Source organism: Prionailurus bengalensis, chromosome A1 (assembly GCF_016509475.1).
Source record: "Prionailurus bengalensis isolate Pbe53 chromosome A1, Fcat_Pben_1.1_paternal_pri, whole genome shotgun sequence".
Taxonomy (NCBI): Eukaryota; Metazoa; Chordata; class Mammalia; order Carnivora; family Felidae; genus Prionailurus; species Prionailurus bengalensis.
This window is the reverse complement of record NC_057343.1, coordinates 213,034,676-213,046,348: the sequence shown is the minus strand read 5'-3', so window position 1 is coordinate 213,046,348 and position 11,673 is coordinate 213,034,676. Positions and strand designations below refer to the sequence as shown.

Genomic DNA, 11,673 nt, shown 5'->3' with positions numbered 1-11,673 from the left:
ATCACAGAACTGTGTAAAGTAGCAAGAAATGAAAATTAATCTAAATATCAAGCCAGAGGTTAGTTCGATAAACTATAAATGTGATTGCAATCATGGTAGACTTATTGTGATACAGTGGTGGAATATCTAATGGCACGGGATTGTATTCTCAAAATATTAAATGAAAATAAAAATAACTATGTGTGTATGTATATATATATGTATATGTTAAAACGTTAATAATGGGGTACTTGGTCAGAATGGCTAAAATTAACAACTCAGGAAACATCAGATGTTGGCAAGGATGCAGAGAAAGAGGAACTCTTTTGCATTGCTGGTGAAAATGCAAATTGGTGCAGATAAACAGATAAAGATGTCATATATATATATATATACACACACACACATTCATATATATACATATATGCATATACATATATATACATACACATACACATACATACACATACATATATACATACATATACATACATATACACACACATATATGCACACACACAATGGAGTATTACTTGGCAATCAAAAAGAATGAAATCTTACCATTTGCAACAACGTGGATGGAACTAGAGGGTATTATGTTAAGCAAAATTAGTCAGAGAAAGACAAATATCATATGACTTCACTTATATGTGGAATTAAAGATACAGATGAACATAAAGGAAGGGAAGCAAAAATAATATAAAAACAGGAAGGGGGACAAAACGTAAGAGACTCTTAAATATAGAGAACAAACTGAAGGTTGCTGGAGGGGTTGTGGGCAGGGGGATGGGCTACATAGGAAAGGGGCATTCAAGAGGACACTTGTTGGAAGGAGCACTGGGTTTTATGTGTGGGGGATGAATCACTGGATTCTAGTCCTGAAATCATTATTGCACTATATGCTAACTAACTTGGATATAAATTTAAATTAATTAGTTAATTAATTAAAATAAATAGATAAATAATAGCGGTGCCTGGGTGGCTCAGTTGGTTAAGTGTCTGACTCTTGATTTCCATTCAGGTCATGATCCCACAGTTTCATGAGTTCAAGCCCCATGTCAGGCTCTGTGCTGACAGCATGGAGCCTGCTTGGAATTCTCTCTCTCCCTCTCTCTCTCTGCTCCAACCCCCACCAAACTAAATTTTTAAAAATGTTAATAATGATCACCTCTTGGGAGTGAGACCATGGGGGATTTTTAATTTTTTTTCTGCTCATCAGTAATGAAATGTGTTTCTCAATGAATATTGTTTTATACTAAATAAAAATGTTAGGATTAAAAAATCAAAATTCTTTCTAAAATAAAAGAGTTTTTTAAAAGTTCCAAAAGATTGTATTTTATATATATACAATATATTGTATATATATTGTATTGGATATTGAACATGCTTCCCATATGACCATGCCAACACTCCCTTAAGTAGGTTAAGTAGGTATGTGGGAAGAAGGTCCCAAATAAGACTAGTATTATATTCCTGGAGGCACTTCATATTTCCCTCACATTTGGGTAGGAGCACCAGGCACCCACCTCATTGGCTTCACCTAAGCTGGAACCTTCTGCCAGGGGCTGGGCTATGCCTTCTGCCTTTGCTGAGGACTAGAGGCTCTGTGGCCCCTGCATTGTCCTGACCCTACACTTTTTTGGATCTGTCAGGAATAGGTTGGCCTATCTCCAAGTTTTGGGGGAGACCTAAAACCTTGGCAGCACTCTAATCTGGCATGGTCACTATCTCTGAGGCTAATATCCTGCAGTACCAAGTAGGACCAGCTGCTTAATTTGAGGGACAAACACAAAGTGAGAAAGAGGAGCCCCTTGTTCAAACCTTAAGAATTTCAAGATGGCAACCACAAAGGATTCACCAAGAGCTTGGGGATCCTGGGCCACTACCCAAGTCACACACCCAAGAGGCTGGCATCAGCCTCCTTTTTATTTCTTATCAAGTCTGTTCATCTGTAAAGTATGAACAAGTTAGTTTGTTCTTGACTCTGAAAATGGGACCCAGAAAGGGAGGCATTTAAACAGGGCCAAGATGACTCTCAAGCTAACATAATTTATCTTCTGATATCCGAGGACCAAATTCTGTACCATCAGGTTGTAACAATGGCCACGCTGTTCCAGAGTGCTTCTGTTCAAATGGGGCAGGGTGGGGTCAGGGGCAAGGAAAACCTCACAACTATCAGATCAGCTTCCTTTTTCCCCCTAGAATGGCCAGGCTTAGGTTTCACACATCCTTGAGATAACAGCAGCTAACTTCCAATTATTGAGTAGCTTATTATCTAGTAGGAGGATTATCTTGGTCAATTCATTAACAAGCCAATTAGAAATTTGATACCAGGAATTTAGTGGTGATTAGGGCTCAAAAGTAATATGTAATTAGCATTTTCTCTTCCTCTAACGTGAACATTTCAGACAACTCTACTAAAATGCTCTCACAAAGCATGGCAGTGGTGGAAAGCAGGTATTGTGGAGTCTGAAATCATGGTTTTAGTTCCTCTGTTATTGATACTCCGGGTGGCCTGGAAAAAGCCCCTTGATTGCTCTGGGCTTTGGTCTCCTCAGTTGTCAGCAAAGATAATGATATTCACAGAGTTGGTGGGAGAATAAAGAAAATAATATGAAGAACTTTGTAAACTGATTTTTAAAAAAGATTATACATACCTCATAATTATTAGTGAGTTCTTACACTAAATAGTAGCTATTGGGACCTGCAACAAAAGGGAAGTGATCAGGTACTAAATACATATCCTGTTTTCTTCTGGAAGGAAATAGGTTACTTTCCTGTATCTAGGCTCACATTGTACATCTGTACAAAATGTTTCTTTAAAAAGGAAAATATCATCCCTTGTATCTTTCTGCCAAAGGTATAGGGCAGTCTTTTGAATTGGACAAGCCTAATAACCCCTCCACTTGAAACACCATGATAATAAACCATGAGTTAGAGGAAAGATTGCCTGTCCATAGCTGTAGCTCATTTATTCTAAGTGATGTTTTATGCTTCCAACTGCATTGAAACAGAAGGCTTTGAGGATAACCTTGAGATACAGCCTTAATTTATACTCTGCGTAATTTTCACAGACACCTTTCCCAAGTGTAAACCTACGTAACACACGCTCAGACCCCATGTGCAAATTATCCTTGGGTCACTGAGGTGGTATTAAAGGAGGGGGCTTTGTGCTTTTGTCAACACTTTGAAACCTATGGAAGAAAACAAATCTGTTCCTGTTTCAGGTGAACTGGACAGGCTCCACTGCTTTTGACTGGAATCTAATAAACTCCACATCAAAATGCTAGTGATCTAAAGAGGATCAAAAACTGATTTGGACCCTCCATGTCTGGGGGAATCCGCACTGGAGAAAAAATAACAGAGATCTTCGTGAGGGAAACCTCAGAAACCTTTCCTGAAAAAGCACTTGAGTCTTCAGCAGGTTGTGAACTGTACTCATACATATGTAACCCCGTGCAGTCAAGACTTTTGATCCTGTTTTACAGAGTTACTCAATTTCACGATGAAAACAACATTGTGATGGTGATGAGGCAAGGGCTTTGGGACATCTGGTCAATTGGGACACAGTTTGGGATTCCCAACCACTCTGAACTGGTTTCCCCCTCTGTAATATGAGGGTCATTTCTTCACTGACAGCTCCACGGGTTGTGAAGTTCAAGCAAGATCGATAATTCAAATGTGTTTTGCAAACTGTGAATATAGGCACACTGAGGAGGGCAGAGTCTCACGTTTGATGACTGCAATCGCATAATGCATGTAAAAGCAATTGAAATTCCTCTTAAGGTGAACTATATTTCTAGACCTTAGTGTTTCTAATAATAAGTATCAGAAGAACATATTTTTGAATCCTAGGTTTATGTAACATCCTGCCTTAAGAACCACAAGAGAAGCCAGAAAAAGAAGAGTGAGCTTGAGCCACACTTGGAGTCAATTATCTGAAACACACAGTGGAGAGAGATCCAGAATACATGTCGCTGCTAGTGACTGGGCTGAGCAGTGACATAAGGACGCCACAACTGGATTTACAAAAGGGCAGCCCGCCATGGCAGTAACATTTTCCATTGGTTCACATTTATCGCTTGACACTTGAAGTTCTCGTAATGTACTAGACCCTGGTTAAAACACACTCCTTTCAAAAAACAAACCAACAAGCAAACAAACAAAAAACTCGTCCAAATGCAGAAGGGAGTGATGAATAATGGTTCTAGGAGCAGGAGGATCCTCCAGGATTTAGAGTCAGATCCTGAAAGAGAGGGAGCGAGCTTTGCTGGGGTCTGAAAGACAAAGGGCCAAATAACTTAAGGGACTTGGTTGCTCAACAAGTATTTATGGACTTCCTACTATGTGCCAGCTCCGTGCTAAGGACGCTACCCTGTTCAAAATAAAAATCCCTCTCCTCACGACCTGACGTTCTGGTAGGAAAAATGGAACAATCAACAGGGAAAAATAAATAAAAGAAAGACTTGCAAACCTGGCAGAGAATGACTGGGAAAGGGTTGCCACATCTGACTGGGTGGTCTGGGTAGGGCCATCGGGTGGGGGGGGGGGGGTGCTGAGACCAGAGGGATGACAATGGGGAAACATGGGCAGTGCTAGTCCAGACAGAGGGAACAGCGAGTGCCCAGGCCCTGAGGGGGGAAGGTGTGGCACGCTCAGGGAAGAGACAGAGGCCACTGGCAAGAGCCCAGGGAACTAGGAAGAGACCGTGTGAGGTGATGTGCAGGGGAAGTGAGTGGCCAGATGTTACAGGGCCTTGCAGGCTGAGATAAAGAGTCTGAGCGTGATTCTGAGTGTGATGGGAACTACTGAAATGTCTGAAGCAGGAAATTGCTTGATGGCGTTCAGAGATGACTTTGGCTTCGGTGGTTGGGAAGGAGAGGTGAGCGCAGGGAGGGGAGGATGCAGAGAGACTGGTGGGGACCCCGGGAGCCCGAGTGAGCATGGACGCAGAGGGATAGGACTCCTCAGGAGTCAGCCCAGCCACATGGCCGTTGAGGCCGGCTCTGCGCTGAAACAGTTAGCCTGTTTGAATCTACTGTGCTGTCTCTACTGGCTGCCCAGTCTGCGACTCAGAGCCTCCACCCCAGGAATACCCTTTTCCTGACAATCTCCTGCCAAGTGCATCATTTGGCCACATGCGTCTGGAAGAGATGATGGCCAAGAGAAGCCGTTAACAAAAGAGGCTCCCGGTGAGAGACGACGAGGGGCCACGCACCCCTCCCTGGGGCCATGTCCTTGGCACGACTCTGCGCTGACAGAGACTCAGGAGCAACCCCCTCATCACATCCATTCGTTATTTTTACCTTCCTTTTCGAGGTTACGGATGGAAACTATTAAAGTTAGGGAAATGGCTGAAATAGTTTTTCCGCAGTCATGAAATTAAGTCCATACAAAAGCTCCAAGACTATTCGGCAGCCCCAAAGCTCACCGGGGCGGTGAGCCTGTACCTATTTACTATGAAAACATACGTGGGGACAGCTCTTTAAATTGATTGCTCACTGCGCCCAGAAATAAAAAATTCCCGCTTGTCACTGATCTCTTACAAAATTTGGAAGAAGCTGCCTTCCTTTGTGGGCAGGATTCACATAAAACCGTTCTCATTCCTTCGTTCACTCCGTGTTTGGTTGTAATTAAGTGTTTCATTCTTGAGGTTTTTGATCCACAGAGTCTCCATACAGAAGAAGAGTTACTAGAGACTGCGTTTTGCCTTTTTGAAACAGGGGAGCAGTCCCCCCACCCACCTCTGTCTGAGCATTAAATCTCAGGTGCCTCGAGTTGGACGGGGTCCCACTTTCTCATCCTTTGATATCTTTCCAGTATCCCAGTGTGTGAGACTCCAAAACTGGGAAAACTGTATTGTAAGTTTCTGAATTACTGCTGTTTGTTTATTTGATTGGCATCTATCACGAGTGCTTCTTTCTTCGACTTTCCTAGGTTGGGATAGACCGTGGACGGTAAAGCGGTGCATGGAGAGAAGAGTATTGTGAGAAAACCAAATATCTGAAGGGACTTATTTTTGGAAGTTTTGGAAATAGAGGGGAAGATGAGAGGCACTCATGAAGAAGAGCAGGAATTAAGATGATCTGGAAGAGGTTGAGGATTTCTCTCATTTAAGGAAACAGGATATCGCAATGACGTGAGTTGGGTTTTGTGACTCTTGGCTGGGAGATAATAAAACACAGTTGAGTTAGTTCAGAGCAAGTGGTCCTGCCTCCCCTACAGGTTGGGGTGGGTCACCTATGCTGGTCCCTTGCCCAAGCTAATCCCATAAATATGGCAAGAAGACCTCCAAAGGGGGTGATTGGAAAGATGATACAGACCATTTAAATTAATACATCATGGCCCCAAATTAGGATAGAAAGTGAACTTGGGCAATCATTTAAGTGGTATGACTTTAGGGAAAAGCAGTCTGGCTCGAAAATGTCCTCAAATCAGCCCAGAATTCTTATCAAGATCCTCTTCTGTGAGTTAGCCCCTTCCCACCTCCTTAGAAAAAGGCATGACATATCTGGGGTGAATAAACACGATACCATTATTACTCAGTAGAATTTTAATATGACTTGGTTTCCCCATATCAAGGGCATGAGGAAGAATGCAAGCAAGAGGGACAGTGCATTCTTTCATTTTGATATGATTCAGGGGGATGGTCAGAGAGTGGTTTGCTGCAGGAGAGGACCTGGGACAGACAGGGTTTATCCCACTCAGAACTTTGCACACTGCTGGCCTGAAAGATAAACTCTCTCCTAGGACTCACAAATCAATCATTAAGCATTTACTGAGGACCTACTATGTGCCAGACAGTGTGCAATGTTCTGTGGACCCAAAGAGTTATCAAAGATAACATTCCTTGGGTAAACAGATGATTAGGACACCACCCATCTTCCCAACTCTGCATTCAGTGACATCGTGATGATATACGCAGCATGCTATGGGAACACCAGGTGGGGTGCTCAGCCCAACTCTGAAGAAGGAGCGAACGATAACTAGGAAAGACTGAGGTGGTGGTAGCTGAGTCAAATTACTTTCTGCGTTAGGAGATTAATTTCACTGCTTCTAAAATGCACTCTTCTCTACATTGTAACATCTCTGAAACTAGGATTCTTCTTATAATCCGTGGAGACATAATAGCTGGTGGAGACATAGTAGCTATGGGCCAGGCAAGCTACAATGACACTGTCATCACACCCACAGGAAGAAACTTGCTCATTTTGACATCGGTTCATTTGAGTTATTTTCAACATTTAATGTGGAGTTTAACTGCTGTTCAAAATGTCTTCAAGAGGGGCTCCTGGGTGGCTCAGTCTGTTACCCATCTGACTTTGGCTCAGGTCAGGATCTCCCGGTTCGTGGTTTCGAGTCCCGCATCAAGTTCTGTGCTGACAGCTCAGAGCCTGGAGGCTGCTTCGGATTCTGTGTCTCCCTCTCTCTCTGCCCCTCCCCCGCTCACGCTCTGTCTCTCTCTGCCTCTCAAAAATGAATAAATATTAAACAAATTTAAAAATAAAATAAAATGTCTTCAAGAAATTACATAGGATTTCGTGTTACAGCCGAAAGATATTGTCTACACAGAAAAGTAGGGGAGCAGAGTGAAAGCCCAGACTCTGATATTAAGAAAGCAGATCTTCATCATTAGAAGAATGTCTGCAGCTCTGTGTTTGCTCACAAAGCAGCAAGTATGTTCCTAGATTCAAGAAGACACCCACAAGTAAATGAAGCTGTGTTACATTTCGTTGCTAAGATACCGAAGAAAGAATTGCCTACCACACACTTAGCAACACAGCTACCAGGAGGAATAGTTGCTAAGCCCAGACGAGAAAGTGTCAAAGGAGAAGTGGCTAGCGGGACTGGCAGAGGACTGGCCTTGAAGCATTATGGTATAGTTTAAAAGTAGTGTTTTTCCCTTTATTGTGAGACATAAAGTAGCCCATCAACAGTGTCTTAATTTAATATAGTACAGGATTTGGATGCAAAGAACAGGAAACGTTCACTTAGCCTAAGCCCAATGCAGTGATGAGGTACAGCCAGTTCATACGAGCCCACGAAGGGCAAATGTATGTGCATGTCTCCCCAGCTCTGCATTTGGTAACCTCATGATAGCTTGAAATAGGCCACAGTGGGAGTATTTACACCCTAGGAATTGGCAAACACTAAAAATCAGGGCTCTGTTGTTTGTTTCTTTGTTTGTTTTTGTTTGTTTTTAGGGGGCTGGTTTACCAGAACACCACTGCCAAAGGGAGAATCTGTGGATCACACAGGAGTATCTCATGGAAGCTAAGGATTTGGAACCAGGTGATATAAAGTTTATCAGGAACAACGTGAACTTCTTTCTGTATTTTCCTCAGTCTCTCCGGATTCTTATCTGTTCTCAGATCTACACAGCTCTTCATTTTCCTGTCTCCAGATTTCAAGGCCATCTCTGGTCAAATCAGGTTTGGGTAAATTCATGCAGTGTATAGACCCACCTTTTCTAGAGCAACGGCTAGGGTAGGTTTTCGAGAAAAATGATGAGCATCTCAGGCTCATTCTTAAAAAAAAAAGTTAGGGTGAAAAAAAGTAAATTGGAAAGTTGTTCCAAGCAGTGGTAACTGCTTTTCGATTTGTTACAGCAAAAAGTAGAAACCCGGCATGGCAAGGGATGAGGCTGAAGAGAGGGGCAAAGGACAGGGGTGAAGGCCTCATGCATCATGTTGACGGCCTTAGAGTTTGTTCTGCATACGACAGGGCTTCAAAGTCCAAAAGTATCAAGTCTGGGAAAACTGAAGTCTAGATGGTTCCAATAGACATACAGGGTCCTGAGAGGTGTCAGGCCGCGATGGGAAGGGCGCTGACAAGACAGTCAAAGTGTTGAGTTGTAGATGTGCCCATTGATTGCTTTCTTTCATGGCCTAGGCCTCAGTTTCTTCATCAACAAAGTGGAGATAAGTAATACCTACTTACTGACCATCTAAGGAGGCGTTGGGAAGACAAATGACATAATCTGTGTGGAAACCCTTTTAGGACTGTCAGACATGGTTTCAGCATAAGGTCCTTACTCATCTGTAAAATGAGGGGGTTGGCCTCGATGGGATCTAATGTTCTTCTAGTTCTAAAGCTCTACAGCTCTATTATTATCCTTATTATCTGACAATCATGCTAAAATTATGGGTTTTATGGATCTGAAACACCCTTCTCTCATCTTGCCAAGAAAGCTTAATGTGAGGCTCGTAGCCTGGGAAATGCCACTTCCGAGGTGGTTGTTTCCACAGAAACACCAATAACCATAAAGTTGTGCAGGAATGTGAACCGTCTGGGTTTGAACAGGAAGAGGAAATTGATATATAAGCCAGGAACAGAACCAAACCCCTAAAAAAGAGTAGAGTTTCTCTCTGTACATTACATGTACAGAATGTAACCTAATCCCCCAGCTGATAACTCTCTGCTTTTTAAAATACTGTACATGATACTACCATGGAAATGCTGAATGATTTTAAAGTGGTTTTAGAATACTGTGATAAAACACAGAGCTTTCGAACAATGAGGTTTAGAGATTTTTTCATTCCTAAATTGCCCTTCAGCCATGCTGGTTAGTGTTCAGTGACTCTCTTGTGTTTTAGAAAGGAAAGAGGAAACACAATCCTCTTTCTAGAAATATATCATCAGCGGTGGAGCAGTAACGATCGAATCGTTGCTGATGTTCACGGACGGCTTCCTGCGTGTCAGATCCTGGAGCGAGCGCTCTACTCCCATCTTCTCATTTCATCCTCACAAAATCCCTAATGAGGCAGGCTCTCTTCTTGGCCCCATTATATAGACGAGAAACGGAGTCTCGGGGACGCCAATGGACTTACTCTGGGTCCCACAGCCAGTAGGCAGTAGCACTGGGATTCAAAGCCACAGGACCTGGCTCCAGACTTCGTCCTGTCATCACCTATGCTAGCTTGGCTCTGGCTGCTTACTATGATGTCCTAAAAACAGTTTTTCCAAAGCAAAAGATAACATGACATGTATTGCGGGGTGGTTGGGAAAGGATCTCATTAGAGACAGAGGCTCTGTGATACTTCACTGACAACAGTTAAGAATGAATAATATGTTGAACATTTTCCTCGGCACGTAAAAATGGTCCGTGTTTCCCAGAATGGCCAGACTAAAGCATCAGACGCATCCCGTCTCGGGAAAGGCTCAGACTTTCAAAATGCCTTTTGTCTCATAAATACATAGGAGGCCTCCTTACCCAAGCTAGCAAGGATTTGGAGAGGAGGCAGGAATTCTCCATCCCAATCTTGGTCTCTCCTTAGCGGTTGACTAAGGCATCAACTGCAGCTCTTTCCTCCCACAGTTTAGGTCACAAAACCATGGACAGTGAATGAGACCCTGAGCAAAGGATTCTCTTCCCATCTTCCACACAAAACCCTTCAATCAAATGTCTTCTTTTTCTCTTGTACATTTAAACAGACTTTAAAAATACACTTAGAGAAAACCAAAAAAAAAAAAAAAAAAAGGCATGAGATTCTCCTTTTCTTTGGTTAGCCATAAATGTTTGTGAGGCATAAAAGCCCATGGTAGGGAGGGAGATAATAAGGCAGCTCAGTAATATACTACTGCTATTTCTAGAACATAATTACCAAGGAAAGCAATCAAGTGGCATGCATTTATTGAGCATTTACTAAGCGCCCGGCTGTGTGGGGTAGAAAATAAAGGCAGTAAGGTCTTAATAAACAGATCCCTGGGAACTAAACATAGTAAAAGCAAAGAAGCAAACAAAATTTCTGTGTAAACTGTGAAAGCAAAGCTACCTAAGGGTAGGAAAAAACAAAACATTAAAGGGATGGAGAATTGTAAGGCTGTTCATCTCTTGCCAAGACTTTGGGGGCCTTTTTCTCCTCAGGAGAGAAATCTCCTCCCCCAAATTCTCTCCACTTTCTCTCTCACTCAGAGGACTGTGTATGGCTCCCTGCATCCCTGGCAAGGTTCTGAGTGCAGAGCCCCCTAATGAGCTCTACTGCAGCCAGCATTCATACAGGTTCTGTCACTCCGCTCCTGCCCTGGCCTGGCCAGGCACAGTAGGGTATGACCACCAGTCATTCACACTGATGGATGCATTGGCCAGTGATGATTCAGACGAAACCCATTCACACTAAAATGGAACTCTACTGTGCTTTTGTACTTGAAAGCTGTTTCCTCCAGTTGGGGAAGTGGAGTTTCATATACCACTAAGCGGGTTTTAGGAGAAAGAAGGGGAGGCTAAAATCACCTCAGTTCTGCTTATCTAGCTGGGCCTGGAAGTCTCAGCTCAAATGTATCTTCTTCAAGGAGCCCTTCTGTGGCATCGGGTCTAATGTTGGTCCCGTTATGTTATGCTGTTTTGTTTTATTCACAGTGCTTACTATTATTGTAAAATATCTTGTTTATTTCTCTACCGGTTTGTTTGTTTGTTTTTGGGGGGGGGCACAAGTGAGCAAGGGAGAGAATGAGGGGCAGAGAGAGAGAGAGAGAGAGAGAGAAGCGGGGCTCACCCGAAGCGGGGGCTAGAACTATGAACTGTGAGTTCATGATCTGAGCCAAAGTCTGATGCTTAGCTGACGGAACCACCCAGGCACCCTGTTAATTTCTCTATTGTATGTTACCCTGCACTTTCCTCTAAGTCCTATGGGAGATCTTAGTTTTTTTTCTACTCTGTCCCCAGCGCTTGACACACTGGCTAGTACATAACAG

General features: G+C 43.0%; 1 long non-coding RNA gene across 1 annotated transcript; it reads left to right on the top strand.

The window, feature by feature from the left end:
• The first annotated feature begins 4,596 nt into the window (after positions 1 to 4,596).
• Positions 4,597 to 11,377, top strand: LOC122494770. The gene is made up of 3 exons (XR_006300272.1): positions 4,597 to 4,861; positions 5,917 to 6,118; positions 8,184 to 11,377. It is a non-coding gene; the product is annotated as an uncharacterized LOC122494770 (long non-coding RNA).
• The last annotated feature ends 296 nt before the right edge of the window (positions 11,378 to 11,673 follow it).